This window comes from Leptidea sinapis, chromosome 46 (assembly GCF_905404315.1).
Source record: "Leptidea sinapis chromosome 46, ilLepSina1.1, whole genome shotgun sequence".
Classification (NCBI taxonomy): Eukaryota; Metazoa; Arthropoda; class Insecta; order Lepidoptera; family Pieridae; genus Leptidea; species Leptidea sinapis.
The window spans coordinates 4,524,057-4,545,529 of record NC_066310.1 but is presented as its reverse complement, the minus strand read 5'-3'; the positions used below and the strand labels follow the sequence as shown (position 1 = coordinate 4,545,529).

Below are 21,473 nucleotides of genomic sequence, written 5' to 3'. Positions count from 1 at the left end.
CAACATATTTTAAGGTGACCAACAATGGTTGTTATGCAACTAATTATGACAATAAAATTACAATAACAACTACTGATAATATGTTTTTTTTAAGTTTTTGCATAGGTACTTTTTAGTTTTAATTTTCGCGTAATATTTGGTAAAAGTACTATATAAGCGTTGGCCACAACTAAGCATTAATGGACGCTGCAGAAATTAATGCACTAATAAATCATCCATGCACAAATATCTTGGATGACAATTATATGCAGCTTAAATTCAAATTCAAATATTTTTATTCAAAATCACTTATTGAACGTCAAAAACTAACACCCATTAAAAATAGACTGTCTCAAACCTGAGAAGAACGGGCGCAAGAAACTCAGCGGGCTTTTTTTATAAAAATATGGATTACAATGTGATATCGTAGAGGGTGTCCGCTTCATTCCCAGTCTGTGGTCATCATTAAGAAAATCATTTATGTTATAATAACTATTCCCACTCAAACGCTTTTTAACAATTCTTTTAAATTTCGTAACATATTTGTTTTGTACATTTTCTGGAATCATGTTGTAGAAGCATACACATCGCCATCACTTACATCCGCAGGCACAATTTAAAATAGGTGTTTTGGTATTAGTTAAAATATAAAAAAAAATGTGTTAAAATGTGCCAACGACGTAATATTTTTATGTAAAAAGAACTAAAGCGTTTTTATTTTTCATGTTTACATCAATTGCTTTACTAACCTGTGTTTCATTTACAATAAAAATTATTATTATTAAAATTTAAAACATCTTAATTTTTATTTCTCTAGCTTTTATTGTTTTCTTTAAAACAATAATTATGCAATTTACCGTAAATTAAATGAAATAAACATTTTAATGTTGCGTGTCAGCCCTGAAATATACGGCTTAGTCGTAGCATCTTAGGCTCAGTCGTCGAGTATGAGTGAAGATGTAAGATTAACCACCATAGATGGTGCAGTCGCGAACACTCATGTCGTAATAATACCGTAAGCCTTCCCTCAGAATACATAATATATGAATATAATATATGTTTGAAAAAACATTACTGAATTTAAGAAAAAAATTCATTTGAATTATTTTTCCTTTGACGTGTAAACTTCTTTTGCGGCGTTGAGCACTTTTCTTGAGATGGGTATAAAAATAGTGTAACAGGTGTCGAGATAATGAGTCATCCGCCAGACAGTCCTGACCTGGCGCCCTGCGACTTTCATTTATTCCCAATAACTAAAGATAAAATTCGAGGTATTCGCTTTACGAGCCCTGAAGATGTGGTGAAAGCGTACGAAAATGCAATAGAAGAGACCCCTAAGGAAGACTGGGCCCACTGCTTTTCTCAGTGGTTCCATCGAATGCGACGATGTGTAGACGGAGATTACTTCGAAAAACAATAAAAGTATTGGCAACTTTCTACATTAAGCGGTTTTTCATTTTCTAAACATTTTCAGTGTTACCTAGCTAGCTGTTCAACTTGATTCCTGCCGCCGAATTTCACCTTCGCACGACACGCCACAAGTTACGATATCATCCCCACCATCTGGATGTGTGGCGGTCCTCCACAGTGCGGTTTTCAATGAGCTTTCTTCCTCGCACTACGAAGCTGTAGAATGAGCTTCCTTGTGCGGTGTTTCCGGGACGATACGACATGGGTACCTTCAAGAAAAGTGCGTACACCTTCCTTAAAGGCCGGCAACGCTCCTGTGTTTCCTCTGGTGTTGCAAGAGAGTGTGGGCGGCGGTGATCACTTAACACCAGGTGACCCGTACGCTCGTTTGTCCTCCTATTCCATAAAAAAAAATACCAAGGTAACAGATATAATCCAACCTAATTTAATAATAATAAGTTACATTATATATATCACAACAATACTTTCAGCGTATTACATTGGGCAATGAAGTGAAATATTTTAACGAAACCTCTCGCCTCCTACAGTTTTTAATATCATACTGATTCCCTTTTAATATTCGAAGTGGATCTCGTTTCAACTCATAATCTGTTTTATAAATCCGAAAGGTGTTTTTGTAGGAACACAAAACGTTCCATAATTTTTCATTAAATTTAACGACACAAATTTGAAAACTTTATGAACGATGTGCGAGAATTAAACCCGCGTTCCGTGCGAGTGCTCTTCCACTGAGCCAACCGTTCGAGTGACGTGAAGTTCATAAAAATCATGATTTGTCTTGTTCAACTTTTAGGTTAACTTTCTTGTACGTATTATAAAAAAATTGCTGGAGAGAAATAAATAGAGATGATCGGGTCGCGATGGAGCAGCACTGTGGGTGCCCTCTGCTTAGCCAGAGGTTACAGGAACTTAAGTATTTTATCACGATAGGATTAACAACCAATAATTGAACTTGTATAAACAAATTGTTAAGTTTTTAAAGTGATAACGTTCACATCTGGGATTAATACACAAAAAAAATTTAAAACAAAATTTATGAAGAATCCAGGACTCGAACCCACGACCTCTCGCGTTCCGTGCGAGTGTTCTTCCAACTGAGCTAACCGGTCGAGTGACGTATCGTCATAAAATCTTGTATGCTTTGTTCAACTCTCAGGCTGTGGCTTCATCTACAGGATCTACTTTACAGTCGATAACCTGCTCAACCCCAATATTTGCATATTAGGAAATTGACTTTATGTGTCGCTCTTGTTCCCTCACTTCTAGGATTAATACACAAATAAAACTAAAAACTCTCAGGTCACAAAGAGCTTGTATATTAAAATAATACAAACCTAATGAAGAATACATTGACGTGGTAATTGGTGGCCTCGGTCTGCACGACAGTTGGCTGGGTGTGATTGTAGAGGTGTTTGGCGTGTGCTACAGCGGCTACCGCGGCCAGTCGCTGAGAAGTACCCATAGCCCACCCCAGGGGGCTCCGCTGAGCTCCCACAGACCCCACGCCCGCCAACACCAGCTGGCTCCAGGAACCCCAGTGATCCACTACAGCACCACGCGGCGCCGCATACGCGACTGCCGCTTCTTACTCGTAGCGAAGCTTAACTATATCAGATACGATCTATTCACATCTGAAACAAAAAATTAACATTTAGAACTTACGACACAAAAATGATGAGTTATTTACATACATAGTATCAAGTTTAGTGTTGCTTTTTTTTTTAATATAATGGCTCTCGAAGCAACAAAATACTTTAATAAATATGCAATCATCTATACATATAAATAAAATTGGAGTGTCTGTTTGTAATGTTGAAATAACCGTTATTTACTACATGTATATCAATATATGTATGGTATACACCAAAAAGTGGGATATTTAAGGTAATTAGTAAAAAGTGCTAATAATTGATGATTCACAATACATTCTTTTTTCACGCAACTAACGATACTTTTAAAGAAGTTACCTACTCATTTTAATATCAAAAACGATGATAATCTTATAGAATCTTACTGTGAATTACTTTTACTACTGATTTGAGTAGGTGGTATCGATAATACGATGGTGTCGGAATTCGGAACATCCAAATAAATTGTGACAAGGGCTGTCATATCAAAAAAATGTACCTACATGTCAATTGCGCAAAGCGTTCCGTTAGTGCAAAATGACTGATTTGAATGATTTTTTAATAATTATAATAATTATATATATATATAATAATTTATTTCTTTTTACTCCCATATCTTAGTGCCTCAATATTTTTTTTATAAACATCGTATAAACTCATGTTTATAATTAATATAAACTTGTACATGCACGATGCTTCCTTAATTTTTGAATTATGTGGGTCCATTCTGGCCATCCTCATTTAAAATATTAACACTTTGACATTCATAAGTTAATTAACCTAAATAAATCAAATTTTAACTGTTTTATTATGGTAGTTATTAATAAAATGTGATGTAGTCTGCAAAGCATCACACGCATATTTCGCCACTGTTGCAAAAGTCGCGAACGCAGCTTGACTGCCGATTGGCATTCGATGTAAACCTATTTATCTACACCCATGCTTTAAACGCTCTATTAAAGATTCTAAAACAGTTAGCTCATTGCCGACATTAAAATCCCCAATGTCCTAATAACCATTACATGATCCAAACGAGTGTTGTAATGAAGTTCAGAACAACATTACAACACTCGTTTGGATGATGTAATGGTTATAAGCACTGGCTTTTTCAATATTAGTAGTAAGCTAACTGTTCCAGAATCTTTTATAGAGGATTCATATTATGGGTGTAGATAAAGTCTTGCATGCAACTGTTGATAGTTAGGTACTAAAACACTCATGTGATACTGTTATAATAAACACACAATCGTGTTTTAATACCCCTTATTACACAACAGTTGCATAAATAAGTAAAACAGCTATACAGAGCAATAATAATTTGTTATAATAATATGGTTGTTCCCTGATACCCTTGTACACAGTGTTGCTATGAGTGAAAAATCCTGTGCAACGAGCGTTACTATAACGGGACTGGCAATAACTGAATTTGACAGGCGTGCGGCTGACATTTTTTATTTGCACGTTAACATGCTTTTGTCGACGTACCTACCTGAAACCTGCCACTTGTTAGAAAGCGAATAAAATTATGAAATTTTTTATGGACGGAAATTGACGCTTCAAGCAAAATTTCACTTTAAAACTTATTTTTTTTATACGTTGCTGTAATCTATATACGTATAATGAAAATGGTCTTTGTTTGAATCTCTTTCACGCCTAAACCACTGATCGTATCGACATGAAACTACCACCATTCGATGCGAAATTTATCCTAGATGATTATTTTTTTCATTCTTATGTTCCTTTTAAAATTCGCGGCTAGTCAATATATATAAATTATATATCAAATATTTTTATTCAAAATAGGATTTAAAATCACTAAAACGTCAATTCGAATATTAATGCCGCAGACCTGAGAAGAATGGTTGTTAGAAACTCAGCTTGCTTCTTTATTAAAAAAAATTTTATCAAAATACAATATCGTCTAATATAATTTAAACACACTAAACAATATGTTATATTTTAAAGTGATAACCCTCACTTCTGGAACTAATTAGGTACAGAAATTACATTTGAACGCAAGAGGTCGCGGGTTCGAGTCCCGCATCGTTCATAAATTTTGTTTTCAAATTTAAATTGATATACACTGCCTGAAAGGCTCCGTTCCCAATCTGTGTTAACATTAAGAAAGTCATTTTAACAATTCTATTGTATTTTGTAACACATTTGTTTTTTACAATGTCTGGGTACAAGTTGTAGAAGCATACATTACCCAATAAAAGACTTACTAACTCGACTTAACCGAGTAGTAGGCATAACAAGTTTATGTTTGATCCTGGTGTTAACATTATGATTATCACAGTAATTTTTTTTATGGAATAGGAGGACAAACGAGCGTACGGGTCACCTGATGTTAAGTGATCACCGCCGACCACACATTTTTCTAGCAAATTCGCTTATAATCCTAAATTATCAAGAATATCGTGATGCAACAGTAGAAATGTTAGTTTCTTTAAATATTTCTCTTAATGGTTAATAAACATGTATTTCTAGAAAAAAATCAATTATCATGTAACATTTTTAACATTTAGACTGTTCTTTATAAATTTAACACAATATTGAGTTGGAAAGTAGTAAATAAAAACTTTCAGTTATATTGATAAGAAATATTTTTTTACAGATTTGGAGTACATCGGATTTCCGGGTCACCCGATGATAAGTAATCACTGAGTGAGTATTTAAAAAAAAATTGTTAGATAATTTACACGTCTAGATAGAGTCTCTCGCTATTCCACAACCGATTAAAACAGGCCAGGAATTTTAGTTTAGTGTGCGTGAAGCTACGTGTTACACTCGTGATTTGCATGACACTGTATGTTAGTTAGGGTTAGTAAGTCTATTTTTTTAGAGGTTTTCACAGCTGTCATAGTCTATCTTTTTTCTATGAAAATAAGGGACGAGACGAGCAGGATGTTCAGCTGATGGTTATTGATATGCCATGCCCATTACAATGCAGTGCCGCCCAGGATTCTTGAAAAACCCAAAAATTCTGAGCGGCACTACAATTGCACTCGTCACCTTGAGACATAATAAGATGTTAAGTCTCATTTGCCCAGTAATTTCACCAGCTACGCCGCCCTTCAGACCGAAACACAATAATGTTTACACATTACTGCTTCTGAGGTAGAAATAGGCGCCGTTGTGGTACCCATAATCTAGCCGGCTTCCTGTGCAAAGGAGCCTCCCACTGGTGCTATGGAGTCTATGGAGTCTAGACGAATAAATTATCTAAGATATTTTTTTATATCTTTGCCGTGATATTATTACAGTTTCCTAATGGCAAGCAAAATAAGAAGAAGCTTACCTATTTAGCTTTGTGGAGTATTTAAGTCATTCACAAGTTAGCATATCATTCCCACCATTTGGATGTATGGCGGTCCTCCACAGTGCGGTATTCAAGGAGCTTTCTTCCACGTACTACAAAGCTGTGGAATGAACTTCCTTGTGCGGTGTTTCCGGAACGATACGACATGGGTACCTTCAAAAAAAGCGCGACACCTTCCTTAAGGGCCGGCAATACTCCTCTGATTGCTCTGGTGTTACAAGAGAATGTGGGCAGCGGTGTTCAATTAACACCAAAAAAAATTCTCAGTAGGATTTACTGTAATATTTGCTTTATAATGTAAATATTTGCTCCATAGTATTCTGTGTACTATACTAGTAGCTAAAGCACACATTGTCCAATAAGAAATGGGCACCTATTATCGGGCGGTCAATAGTATATACGCTAGAATATTCCAAGTCTATACTGAAGAGCGCGTACACCTTCCTTAAAGGCCGGCAACGCTCTTGTGATTCGTCTGGTGTTGCAAGAGAATGTGGGTGGCGGTGATCACTTAACACCAGGTGAACCGTACGCTCGTTTTCCTCCTATTCCATTAAAAAAGAGCATTCAAAGTTTTTCGTTATAAATCCACACACCCAAGTATTTAAACTCTTTCTTTAGAGACTGTTGAACCCTTCTTCACGTTTTGGTTTGATTTAAACTTGTTAGCAGTAAGCTAAATGTTCGCTATTGAGCATCCCATATCGGATTTTTCATGAAGAAAAATAGCTTTCGTGTAACGAAGTAATTAAATGAGATGAAGTAACTAATTAGTAATATATATCAGAGCTTGTTACAACAGTAATTACAATTTATTTCGTATTGCACTGTTTCCATTTAATTTAAATCGAAGGACTGGCTTTTTGGTCGAAAGCCTCTCAAAATAGGTTGTGTGTTCAATACCCGCTCAAATTTTATCCATGTCTAGGTGTTTATGTTAGTATGAGTAATCACTATGGATAAGAATTTCATATCTAAGAGATGATACAAGTCATTAACAGTTCGTTCTCGTCTCATTCTTCATCAAGTGAGCCTCATTTTTTGTTTTTAGCTGACATATAAATGTTATTTTTTGTTGTACTTATTATTGAGGGAATTAATTGATGCAATTTAGTTTTTTGGTCCGGCTCGAAGGACCAAAATATAAGGCAGAGTATAAATTTAAAAACAACTATTTATTGATAAATACGGTTGAATTTGGATTGCGTTTTTTAACATTCAGCCAAAATGGTGTTACTTTGGTAAACACTCAGTTTAAATAAAATTCTCATAATAAAACTAAACTTATATAAGAGTAATAATTGTAGATACATTATATTATTGTATTTATATTTTGCGTCTCGGAATCGTCTAGTTTGGGGGTGATATATAGAATATATTTATATATAATATGTTTATATTGTTGCGAGTTTTCACGCCCGTCATTTTCCGGATATCTCCTCGCTACCTTTTTCATGTTGTAACAGATCCATTAACCGTTTTAATACCAAGGAGAGCTCGATCGCAAAACTAGTGCATTATGTCGCGTGCTGTACAGCCTGCATTGTCACGGGCCACCGAAACTGACTGGAGTCGGTATTTTAACTATACAACTTGATACTAGTTTAGTGTCACTTATTGCATCGGTGGTGATTTTTTCTGTAGGAGAAGTATTCATCACTACACATTATAAAACAAAGTCCTCCGCCGCGTCTGTCTGTCTGTCAGTTCGCGATTAACTCATAAACTACTGCACCGATTTTAGGATAGCGTGGTTTTGGGGAAGGTTTTAGTTTATGTATATTTTGGAGGTGTTGGAAAAAATAAGCCGTTTGGGAGCTTTCAACGAAAACCCTTTGAGATATAACAAAATAATATATGGTGGAATTGTATATCTTATATAGATCTACATTAAAGTCCGCGATGGTATATGTCTATCTCTTAAGGATAACAGACTATATCCATTTTAATTTTATTATAATTTCATTCATTATATATAACTAACTGAACCGACAGACGTTGTTCTGTAGATAATAAAAAAAATACTGTTTTATAGGAATTCGCCAATAATATTTCCAAACATCAAGAATTATTTCGTAAAATATGCTCCCTGTTGTTGTATTGAAATTGTTTCACAGCAGAACTGTCAAACCGTGCGTCAATAAATTATAGAAAATATGTTCATACAAAACAAATATTGAAAAATAAAAAATAATTATGGGTCCCAAATCGAAATAAAAACTATCCTATCTCTCAAGTTGGGCCAAACTGCGCTCTATGAAGTAATCCCCATTAAAATCCGTTAATTATTTTAGGAGTCCATCGCGGACAAACAACGTGTCACGTAATTTATATATATTAAGATATCATAGTTCAAGGACAATCAAGGACAAGTGAGGTTCTATTTATATCCTTTCAATGCGGAACCATTATAATCGATATTCGATAGAACTTTCAATAAAATTTGTACCTTATCGCTGTGTACAAAAATAGTCATCAATTTAAGCAGTTAAAATTGGAAGTAAGTTAGTACTTACGTCGCTTAAAAGCTTTTATGTGGATTAAAAATCTGTGTTATCGTGAAGTGTGAGCCTGATACATTTTTAATTAATTTATTTTTACACGTTATCCGATTTAATTAATGTTACTTAAATTTAAGTTGCGCAAAATGTTTTATAGAAGACCTAAAGAAATGTATTCATTTTTGAATCGCTGTGTTCTTACAGCGGAAGCGGAACTAAAAAAGGAAAAATATTTTTCCAGTGTGAAACATTCATTGTAAAGCGTCGAATTAAATTTTAATAAACAAATTAAATTTCTAACCATAATTTATTTTCACAAAATTGATTCCTTTAGATTTTTTTTTTCTATAAATTCATGGTTTTTTTTAAATGTAACGACTAAACATTTGCGCTTGTTACGTTCTAAATTAAACTAAAAAAAGAGATCATTAATTCTGTAGAATTATTTTTGACGTTTGGAAAAAAAAACTGTTAAATATAAATGATTATTAATAAAAAATCACACAGATTTAAATTAATTTTGAATTATCAGATTAGATAAGTGTCAAAACGTTTTAAGTGAATCTTTAATATTTTGAAGTTATTTACAAGTACTTAGTTGAATATTTAGGTGATAAAATGTGTGAAGTAATTATGAAATGGTTATATAAACACTACATTAACGATATGTGAAAAATATATATTAAAACGCGGTTAATTATATTTTATTATTAAAAAAAAAACACTTTTAAAGGATTAAAACGCGTAAAAGTAACAGGGGGACTATCCCCCTGAAAATGAGATCTCGAATGGTCTTGAAACGTCGGGTTAACTGAAATAAAAATGTAACTTTTACGCAAAAATGTATTGTAAAATTAAGTGTCTTATTTAAATGTGTAACACTCGCGTTAATCATTGATAATACTATATTTTGATATGTAAATAGTAACATGTGAATTTCACTTTTAAAGAAGTCTCGGTTGAGTTTCAAAGTCATAGTAGCTCAGTCGCCGTTCTATCGGTATAGCTCTCGCACACTCCTTATATTACTCACGAAGACACACGGGTAAGTACTTTGTATATCCAAATAGCCTTTTTTACACGTTTTTTATTAGCTTCACCTGTCTGTATGTTTGTTTGCAACCTACTCATTTGGACGCGATTAACCCACTTTTAAAAGGCCAGTTCAAACTGCGTAGATTTATCGACGACCGATGACATTACATTCGATAAAATTATTCCCTTTTTTAAATTTGCTAAATAGGATTTTTGTTAAATTATATAATTTTCATTTATCGTCTATAAGGTAGGAAATGATGTTAATTTTAAATTTCAACCATTATCTTTAACCGATTTATCTAATATTAAGAAATTTTCAAATACAGAAGGGAATTTTTTAATGCAACAATGCAAATAATAGTTTAAAATTTCTTTTATATAAACCAAACTAAAAAGTAGGGAAAATAATCTATTTTTTAGTTCGCTTTTTTATAAAAAGCGAGTTTTTAAGTTTATTACTACTATTTATTTCATACAAGCATAACCGTCTCTACATTATTTATATGAAAACCTCATTTGTTATAAGAACTCTGTATTGTACCTGTTTCGATTTATCATGACAGTAAAGACATAATTAAGACTAAACGTTTTCTAAATTGATATTTTTAAATCAAAATTGAGTATCTACACAACTGTTAATTACTTTAATAATTTAATTTAAACTTGCCGTCTTAATACAAAACAAAGCATGAAATATGCTCGAAAATACAACCTATCGATTTGAAGGCAAATAATTTCAGTGTGTCATGAAAAAACCAATACAAAATTGCCAATATTATCTATAATTTAGTTTTTTAAGTACACGAATTAATAATTGTCATTTAACTTACATGAACACGTAATTTTCTATTAAAACACAATCTATAAATATTAATTATCTATTTGATTCAAGTATTGGGAAGTGAATTTATCTTCAGACGTGGTGTTTTTAAAAAACCTGAATTTAACAATAATTACTGAATTTATTTTTCGTAAAACACCCAAGTTGATTAAAAACTCGTTCAATTACCATTTATTTTTCAGCCAGCATTTTACGTGCAGACTAAGTAGTATCCTTGATTAAAAACTCTTTAAATGTTTGACAGATAAAACTATGTCACTTGTCAGTTTTTACGCGGGAAAGTTTTGACGTTGAGGGTTGAACGCGCGCGACATACACCCTCTGCTTTCGAACTGGGAATGATTTGTTCCACGCTCGTACAGTTCCAAGTTCCAACCCGCCCCTAATTGGAATCAAGGTTGCTAAAGTAGAAACGGAGTGCGGCTATTGGTCAAAGTTAACGTGTAATTCGATTATCTAGATTCTAGATTGATAAGAACAGCTGGTCATGAACACAGTACATATTACTGATTATCTAGTCATTACAAATACTTGATAAAGTCAAGTTATGTTCGGTTTGACATACTAGGACAATATTATTTAGTTTTCTATTTTTATTTAGTTTTCTTTCTTCCATACCAATGGGAGGCTCTGTTGCACCGGATGCCCGCTAGATTATAGGTATCAAAACTTTGAGGTAACAGTTAAAATGTCTATTTCTTAATAAAATTCTTATTTTTATTATTGTATGTAAAATAACCATAATCGATCGACCTATATTTGTAAGTGTTGCAAAGTCCGTTAAAAGGAATTTTCTATGTATTTATTTTTCAAAAATTTTGTAAGTTATCCTTGTAAGATTTAGGCATTCTTTATCACTCAAGGTGACATCAAGTTTTCCAAAAACCATATGATTTCGTGTATCGACATATCATCACTTCAATCTTTATCGTTTTTTTTTTTAATTTTCAATAGTCTTGCGTTACTGCTGTCAATTAGCATCTCTTCTCTTCTTGACCTCCAGACGCCGTATTTATTATTGAGAAGTCTAAATAAGTATTTGCTTAGAAGTGACAGATGCGTTAAACACGTCACCAGCGGAAAGAAGTGATTTAGTATTGAACGGCGCACGTGGCAACCCACAATTAATATGGTGTTTTACAATATCTAAATGTGAAAACTCTCCCACAGCGTGCAAGTCAGTATTTTTTTAATTAATAATAAAATACATGGCAACCATGTTTTACTATGAGATTTTGAATTTATTCGTATTGCCTTCATTTTGCACACTAGTACTGCACATTTCCCTCAAAGTACGTAGTAAAATAATGTCGGTATGTTCGTACGTATTGGCGACAGTTATCCGGCAAGGAATATAACATTTTTTATTAAGATTTCTATGTGTAGAACGTTTTAAGCGGTCACAATATAAAATGTTGTATTATTTTACTGTCTGCAAAAACAGGAGGAATTCTTATTTTAAATTTTATTTCGTTGTTGTAGCAATGAAATATCACAGTAGGAGAATGCGAAATGATATTAAGTTGTCTTAGTGCTCACTAAATGTGTTTGGTCGAAATAACAATTTAAGTGAAATTTAGTTTGGTTGTAAACTATTCTTTATTTTGGTGTTAATTTGTAATAAACGACTCAAAAGTAAAGTCAAAATTGAGTCAAAGTCAAAGAAACTATATTTACGGCCGTTCCCAATACTCAGTCTGTCTCTTACTTGAGATAAAAATCGTAACTATCGTTGACTTTTATGTCCCAATAAACTTATCGACGGTAACTCACCTTATCCGTACACGCTGTCTGTGAATGGGACGACGTATAGCTTACCAGCGACAGAAGTTTGTATGGAAATTACAATTCACGCGTCCCAATATAAGGCGATAAGAATGACTTATTGGGTATATTGGGACAGCTTCAGATTATTGACAGCTAATTACTAACAGTAATAACTACTGAATTTACCAAATGTTCGTACAAAGCTAATACAAACAAGTAAAAGCGATGATAGCTGCTAAAGTATAAACTGCAGTGCAGCTTAAAACGACCTTCTCCGAATACAATAAGGAATGATGTTCCATGCACAAAGATCTTAATAGTAAACAGAGTACGGTAATTGAAAACAAGACATTAAAAAATAGTACAGGATATGTGATTTGAAATGTATACATTATTATTATAATACTAGCTGCTGACCCGGCAAACGTTGTTTTGCCATATAAATTATTTTAAGAGTTAAACCGTTTCTTGGACATTGCAACATTAATTGATTTTTCTAAAATACGAGAATTTTTCTAAAATAAACGTAGCCTAAGTTACTCCTTATTACATCAGCTACCTGCCAGTAAAAGTCCCGTCAAAATTGGTCCAGGCATTTCAGAGATTAGCCGGAACAAACAGACAGACAGACAAAAATTGTAAAAAATGTTATTTTGGTGTATATTATATTGAAATACATTTAGTAAAAAATGGTTAATTCAATATTACAAACTGACACTCCAATTTTATTTATATGTATAGATGTGTTTAGTTTTGGGTAAAGTGTGTGGGTGAGTGTTAGAGATATGTATATAGTGATTGTGAAGTTAGTTACATGTGTGCTGTGTGTGGTTTTCTTAGGTGTGTGAGGGAGTGATGAATATTTTACACATTTATGAAACTCAACGGCCATTATTTTCAATCAAATAGAGTATTTTACAATGGTTGTTATATACATAACAAATTTGTTTGTAAGAAGGAATGGGTGGTCGGTTTTATTCCTCGACAAGTCTGACAAAATGTTATCACCGGCATCCTGCAAAAAAATACTCCCACCAATAGAAATTGACGGTTCCAGAGGCAACCAGCTCAGATATTCAAGTTATTCAAGTCATTTATTTGCATAGATTAAGTGGGTACATTGGTGTTACATTATAATCATAGGTGCTAACAATCTGCCGGGTAGGCATGCAAAAATAATATTTTACTCTAAGTTTACATTGAAAACATACAACATAAAAACCACATTATTCATAAAAGTGTACGGTCTATCATAATATTAATAAAATGTAAAAATAAAAATTGTTTACTAAAAATGTCAACTTAAAATATATAAATTAACTTATTCTAATGACAATAGATTCATGTCTGTTAAATACTCTTTAACTGAATTATATTTCTTCGTCATTAAAAATTTCTTAATTTTATTTCTAAAAGAGTTATTTTTAAGGTTTGGTCCGCTAATAATGCTTGTAGTTAATTATATAGTTGAGACTGGGACACGACCATCATGTTCACGAAGCATCCTTACACAAACAATGAACAAATAAAATTTGAAAAACAAAATTTTATGAACGATGCGGGATTCGAACCCACGACCTCCGGCCTTCCGTGCCTGTGCTCTAACCAACTGAGCCAACCGTTCGAGTACCGCCTTGTTATAAAATTCTGTTTGCTTTGTTCAACTCTCAGTTTGTGGCTTCATCTACTCACTCACTCAGGCGGTACTCAAACGGTTGGCTCAGTTGGTTAGAGCACCGGCACGGAACGCCGGAGGTAGTGGGTTCGAATCCCGCATCGTTCATAAAATTTTGTTTTTCAAATTTTATTTGTGTATTAATCATTGAAGTGAGGGTTATCACTTTAAAAATATAACATATTGTTAAGACAAACAATGAATTTAAGCTCTAAAAGTTGATGCCACTTATATACCATAATCTATACAGTTTATTCTTTATTAGTTTTTATGAAATATTTATTACTATTTACGCAAGACTCATATATTGGATGCAGTACGCTATAAACTAATTTCTTATGTATATTACAGCCATTGTAAAATAGTCTATTAATTGAAAAGAAAGGCCGTAGAGTTTCTTGTATGTTCTTCTCACGAGTTTCTACGTTTTCCGAACATAATATGGTAGAAGCAATAATTTTAAAGAAGCATTTATAGTGACGTTTCAAAAAAGCTTCGTTTTAGCCTAATTAGATAAACAATAAAGTTTCTTTGGCTTTTAGACTAAATATAGAAATATTCCTAAAAAGGAATTAACTCCCATCTAGGAATGCATCTGATCATAGTCCTCGACTGATAGACATGATAATTTAAAAAAAATCGCACAAAAGTACAATTTTCAGTGACAGTTTTAATAAATTGCGTATTATAATTTGAGGAAATAATTAAACTTGTGATTAAATACAGTACGTTAAATAATTGTGAATAAACAGAGAAATGTCGCTGTTAATAGGATCCATTAATTATATTATTAGATAATAATCCTTAATTATGTTCATAGGTAACTCAAATATTGGTGCGAAACTGTGTCGAAATAATCCTACATTTAATTTGATACAATACCAATTGTTTATTTAAAATTAAGCCTTTATTACTGCCTTAAATATAGACCTAAATATATTTTTTATTAAAATAAGGGACGTGACGAGCAGGACGCAATGCAGTGCCGCTCAGGATTCTTGAAAAACCCAAAATTTCTGAGTGGCACTAAAATTGCGCTCGTCGCCGCCTTACGCCTATTTGTGCCGTGAAGCAGTAATGTATTAACATCACTGTTTTTCTAGTGAAATTACTCTGCAAATGAGACTTAACATCGTATGTCTCAAGGTGACGAGCGCAGTCATAGTGCCGATCAGAATTTTTGAGTTTTTCAAGAATCCTGAGCGGCATTATATTGTAATGGGCAGGGAGTTTCGTTCGACGTGTGATAAGTTTTTTTGCGTTTTATGTACGGGGTTGGAAATTAAGATCAACATATTATAGATAGATATGTAGACTATTAAAAATTTATTCATGGATAACGAAAAATCTGGATTCTAAATAATATTCAACAAGAAATATAATATAGAAAATGGCCAGTATATACCTTTGCACAGGATGCCGGCTAGATAAAGGGTGCAACAACGGCGCATATTTCTGCCGTGAAGCAGTAATGTGTAATGATTACTGTGTTTCGGTCTGAAGTGCGCCGTAGCTAGTGAAATTACTGAGCAAATGAGACTTAACATCTTATGTCTCAAGGAGACGAGCGCAATAGTAGTGTAGCCGCTCAGAGTTTTTGTGTTTTTTTTTAGAATCCTGAGTGGCTCTGTATTGTAATGGGCAGGGCGTATCAATTACTCGTCACGTAATATTGTCATAAAAAAACATTCAAATCGATCCTGAACAAAATAGAACAGATAGGGTTATGAATACATTCGCGGCTACATATTTAAGGACACAAACTCAAACTACTCAACAACATCATACTCGTAGCAAGCCGCTAGGGCGCGCGCCGCGGCCTCCCTTCTATATTATTCAGTGGAATCGATTTGATATCCTCAAAGAAATTATTGCGAACTACCCGCGTATACTAACGCGATGCGTTATTTATTTTTATTGTTACATTTATGGGATTCTTATTATTATTGCTCCAGTCTTAGGGTGCGTGTGCAATATTTGGTGAATATAAATAAAATCATACGATCCAGTTTAGCTCACTGTTCTTGAAAGTTTTCCGTCAGTCAGTAATATATTAGAGCTTATAGTATGGAAATTGCCGTTGTGTACTGAAAAATTCAAACATTTTACGTTTGGTAGAATATATTTCTTTAATCGGAGGAGAGATTTAGTTTTTTTTATGAAAATAAGGGACGAGACGAGCAGGACGTTCAGCAGATGGTAATTGATACAACCTGCCCATTACAATGCAGTGCCCCTCAGGATTATTGAAAAACCCAAAAATTCTGAGCGGCACTACAACCGCGTTCGTCACCTTGACACATAGGATGTCAAGTCTCATTTGCCCAGTTATTTCACTAGCTTCGAGGCCCTTCAGACCGAAACACAGTAATGCTTACACTTTATGAACGATGCAGAACTCGAAACCGCAACCTCTTCCACTCATGGCATGGTTGGCTCTTCCACTGAGCCAACCGTTCGAGTGACGTAACGTTCATAAATCTTGATTGTCTTTCTTCAACTCTCAGGTTGTGTCTATCTACAGGTGTAATACTGTAAATAGACACAACCTGAGAAAGTAGATCCATCGCCCCACAAAAGACTAAACTGACATTTAATTTATATTGTATTTTTTTATTTGTTTTAATAAAAATATATAAAAAATCTAAAAGTCTATTTAAATGACAAGTGAAGCATTCTTTAGTATACAAAAGACAATTATTTTTACTTTCCGAGAAAAAATTGAAGCCCTTCCCATCTGAAACTTTCAAGAACAATCTTCCTGCTCTTAAGAGTATCTGCTCGAGTGGATATTCTAAATAGAAGTTGTTCCTACACGTGCCAGATTGAAACCTTTGTGAAGATATAATTAGGTTCGAGAAAGAAGGCTGGTATTCGAGAAGTTGTAACAATCTGAAAAGTAGTCCACATGTAGGCTTTGAATGGGTCAATACAGAATACTTTACAACTTAACTACAACGCTTTCCATTGTTGAAAACTTCCAACAATTTTGCTCGTGTTCTACGTTCGCTATTATATTTTAAATCGAAAACATAATTGTGCTTAGGTACTATACTTGACGGTTTTTTTAGATTGGATTTTTTTTTTCTGAAATTCCTGAGTTATTTAATCTACTACTAGTTGACCCGACAGACGTTGTTCTGTATATAATAAATAAAATAATGTTTTTATGAATTTGTCAGGAATATATCATAACATCAAGAATTATTTCGTAAAATATGCTCCCTGTTGTTGTAATGAAATTGTTTCACAGCAGAACTGTCAAACCGTGCGTCAATAAATTCTCTCATTGAAAATATGTCCATACAAAACAAATATCGGACGACGGGGGACACATCAAAGGAAAAACAAAATTGTTGTTTTTATTTAATTCCGAACACTTTATTCACCTTTTAAACCTTCCCTGGACTTCCACAAATAATCCAAGACCAATATTAGCCAAATCGGTCCAGCCGTTCTCGAGTTATAGCGAGACTAACGAGCACCAATTCTTTTGTAAATATAGAGTATTTACCTATCACGCTTTTTCAACTCTTATGCTTTAAGCAGGGGCGTGCAATGGTTTTCTAGCAAGGCACTGTAGATAATGATGTATCTACACTAAAAATAAAAGCAAATAAAGAAATAAAAAGTTACAAGCATTTAAATTTAAATTATGAGGAATTGGAAATTTAATTTATGGGGAAGGCACTTCTGTGCTACCTACTATGGCAAAACTGAGACATCACAGTTTGTTATGGCTATCACTGTCTAAACAGAAATATTAAAATTCTTATAAGGAATTTGTTACTTGACCGAATGAATTAGTTTTTCATTTTATTTTTTATATTAAATCTGGTATCAATGAATAAAAAAATCAATTGTTTGATTTGAATACAACACCCAATGTGGGTCTCAGTGAGTCATGCATCTTTGTGGGGCCCAGAGGCGCGGAGAATGTTCAAAATACTATCTTCGCGCCTCAATAAGGCTACTGGAAACCCAAGCTGGCAGCTATTTCGGTCAACGGATCAGCCTTGCTATCCAACGCGGTAATGCTGCCAGTATTCTTGGTAAGCTTCCACGTAATGATAGTTTTAATTTTATGTAGTCGTAGTATTGTAAATATAGTTATAAGATTTCTGTAATAACTCAAAAATAATACACCCAATTGTTCGTAAATGATACGACCAAAAAATTGTAACCAGTAATAATCAATATCGTCTCTAAATGAAGCAAAATATTACAGTTAATAATAGTTGAGAGGAAAGCACAAGTTACTGTCAAATCGAAGCAGTAACAGCTAATTCGTGCCGAAGTTCCGACGAGTCTAATTGTATCGCCAAGTTACAAGCTCAGAGTATTTGGGGATTATACGTCACTCGCAAATTGAAGCATCAGATATGACAACATTGTATTTGAATGGTATTCTGTGAAATGCAAATGTAACGAGTGATTAAAACTGTTTCGTACACGCAACATTTGATTCTTTTTTCAAAAATAGAGCAATGATTAACGAAACAAAATCTATAGTATACTATAGTAAGGTTTTTTTTATCAAGAAAAATATTGCAGACATATGCCGCAAGAGCACTATCGCACTACGTCCGATCCGAATCCGATCCGTACCCTTATACTAAAATACGGTGAGGTGTCGTAGATTTGTCGTAGAGTCCTACTTCGGACCGTGATTTCACGGATGCGGATCGGATTCGCATCGGACGTAGTGCGAAAGTGCTCTCAGAGTCGGTTTCTTGGTGTCCAAGCTTTTAATCAATTCTTATTTGTCATTCCCTCACTGCTGAGGATCGTGACTCATATTCAAACGGTCAACGAGCTGACTCCATCGGTTTCGCTTCGTCGCCTGATGAGTGTGGCACTTATGGGGATTTTCAGGGCTTCCGAAATTTGATCACCGTTTAGGAGTACGGCTCTTGGTCTTTTACACTCTATTTTACCATCAAACGTGCAAAACTGTCTGCTCGTCTGCGTGTAACATGGCGGAAGTATCGCACTAGGCATGAAGACATAAAAGGCGTATATTTTCTCAAAATTGAATAGCATTAGAATTCTTTTTGAACTCATTTCTAACACTACCACCGCTTCGGAAACAAATCGCTCTGAAAGAGAAGAAGCGGCGCAAGAGACTGTCCCAGCATTCTTTTTTTAATAAAATATACAATATTGTATTGCTATGCGCTGTAAGCAGACCATATACAGCTGAGCATCGTTTAGCCAATAGACAAGTAAATTTAAGTAAAAATATTCTAGCTATGTGTTTACTATAAAGTTTTATGACATCATAGTTAAATTATGCACTAGGCTGCAGGTGTCAATTCTCCAGGGAAAGTACAATGTGTCTGCGCGCGCATATTAAATTCGTGTCCTACTTATTAAGCCTTATAGAATTCATAATATTATTTGGGAAATTGAATAGTGGGAGGCTTCTTAGCGAAGGATGACTGTTAGATGTGACTATTTCTGCCGTGAAGCAGTAATGTGCAAGCACTGTTGTATTTTGGGCAGCTAGAGGAATTACTGGGCCAATGAGACTTAACATTTCAAAGCACAATCGTAGCAGCCCGCGCCGCTCAGAATTGCATCCACTGCATTGTATTGGGCAGTATCACTTACTATCATCTCAAATATTACATCATATTCCTTGACATTTCTCGTTTTCTTGTTTAGCAATTTATTTTGTTTGGCATAAATGTTGCCTGCTCCATAGTCCTTATATTCTATTACTTCTTATTCTGCCAGAGAAAAGAATCTTTCTGGGTGAAAGAAATTGTTTTATTTGGGGTAAGATATGATAATCTTTTCTTTATGAGATATTTTGTTTGATTTGATGGTAACGGTTACAAGTGGATTGTTACAACACTTCCAAAGCACCTCAAATTGATCACGCTGAATTGGTTTGTGCACCTATAGATCATCAGATCCCTCTAATTATAGGCCTATTTCAGTTTTGGCTACCCTGAGTAAAATATTTGAAAAACTAATACTGTGTCAACTACGCGCTCATTTTAACATAAATAAAATTATACATGATAAACAATTTGGATTCACTCGGGGACGTTCAACTGTTGACGCAGGTGTTGCATTAATGGAACATATTTTTAGTGCTTGGGAGGATTCACAAGATTCTTTAGGAATCTTTTGCGACCTTTCCAAAGCGTTTGATTGCGTCCAACATGAAATTCTAATCAGGAAATTGCAACACTATGGCATAAGAGGAAGTGCATTAAATTTATTAATCTCATATTTGAATAACAGGATACAGTATGTTGAAGTTAATAGTGTAAGGTCTTCAGGCTCCGTGTTAGGAATGGGTGTCCCGCAGGGTTCAATTCTCGGACCATTTCTGTTTTTAGTTTATATCAATGACCTACCCTATCTTATAAAGAACACACATGATATAGTATTGTTTGCGGATGATACATCACTATTTTTTAAAGTTAATCGACATGCAACTACTATTGAACATGTAAATAATGCTATTTCTAAGGTAGAACAATGGTTCAAAGTAAACAATCTTCTTTTGAATGGTAAGAAAACGAAATGCTTAAAATTCATATTACCAAATGTAAAAAAGATTAACACACATATTAAATTAAATGGAGAAATGTTGGATCTTGTAAATAAGACAGTGTTCTTGGGTATAACTCTAGATGAGAAGCTTCAGTGGGGTGACCATATATCTGCCTTAGCAAACAGATTAAGCTCTGCAGCATATGCGGTTAAGAAGATAAGAGAACTGACTGACATAGATACGGCCAGAATAGTATATTTTAGTTACTTCCACAGCATTATGAGCTATGGTATCCTTTTATGGGGTAATGCTGCTGAGATCGATACGATATTTGTGCTGCAGAAGAGAGCCGTTAAAGCCATTTATAACATGGGATGTAGAATTTCGTTAAAGAATAAGTTTAAAGAAATAGGTATTATGACAGTGGCCTCACAATACATTTACGAGAATTTGATGTTTGTACAAAAGAATAAAAATAAGTTCACAAAACTACTTAGTTTAGACACTAGTATTAATACTATGTAAGTCACTTGACTTACATAGTATTAATACTAGAAATAGGGGTAGACTTGTCATGCCTGCCACAAGACTCCATAAAGTCAGTAATTCCTTTAGGTGTCAGTGTGTTCGATTCTATAATAAACTCCCCGAACATATAGCAAATATGTCTATAAATAAACTCAAAGCCTACACAAAAAGTAAATTAAGCAGCAAATGCTATTACAATATCCAAGATTATTTAAATGATAAAGCAGCCTGGAATTGAATTTATCTACTTAA

At 34.0% G+C, this 21,473-nt stretch overlaps 1 protein-coding gene and 1 long non-coding RNA gene across 3 annotated transcripts in view; one reads left to right on the top strand and one right to left on the bottom strand.

Annotated features, from left to right (window-relative positions):
• LOC126978037 (uncharacterized) overlaps positions 1-11,053 on the bottom strand; it is an 80,269-nt gene extending 69,216 nt beyond the window's left edge. Inside the window, exons 1-2 of the long non-coding RNA XR_007732463.1 lie at positions 10,909-11,053; positions 2,745-3,041 (exon numbers count right to left, since the gene is read on the bottom strand). This is a non-coding gene — a long non-coding RNA (uncharacterized LOC126978037). The remainder of the gene's footprint in view (positions 1-2,744; positions 3,042-10,908) is intronic.
• The window catches only part of LOC126977939 (probable beta-hexosaminidase fdl), a 174,348-nt gene that overhangs the window by 127,048 nt on the left and 25,827 nt on the right, over positions 1-21,473 (top strand). Inside the window, exon 3 of one of the 2 annotated variants that reach the window (XM_050826635.1) lies at positions 5,656-5,705. The exons of the other annotated variant lie outside the window; for it this stretch is intronic. The gene's annotated coding sequence lies outside the window, so the exon portion shown is untranslated. The remainder of the gene's footprint in view (positions 1-5,655; positions 5,706-21,473) is intronic. 2 annotated transcript variants of the gene reach the window in all.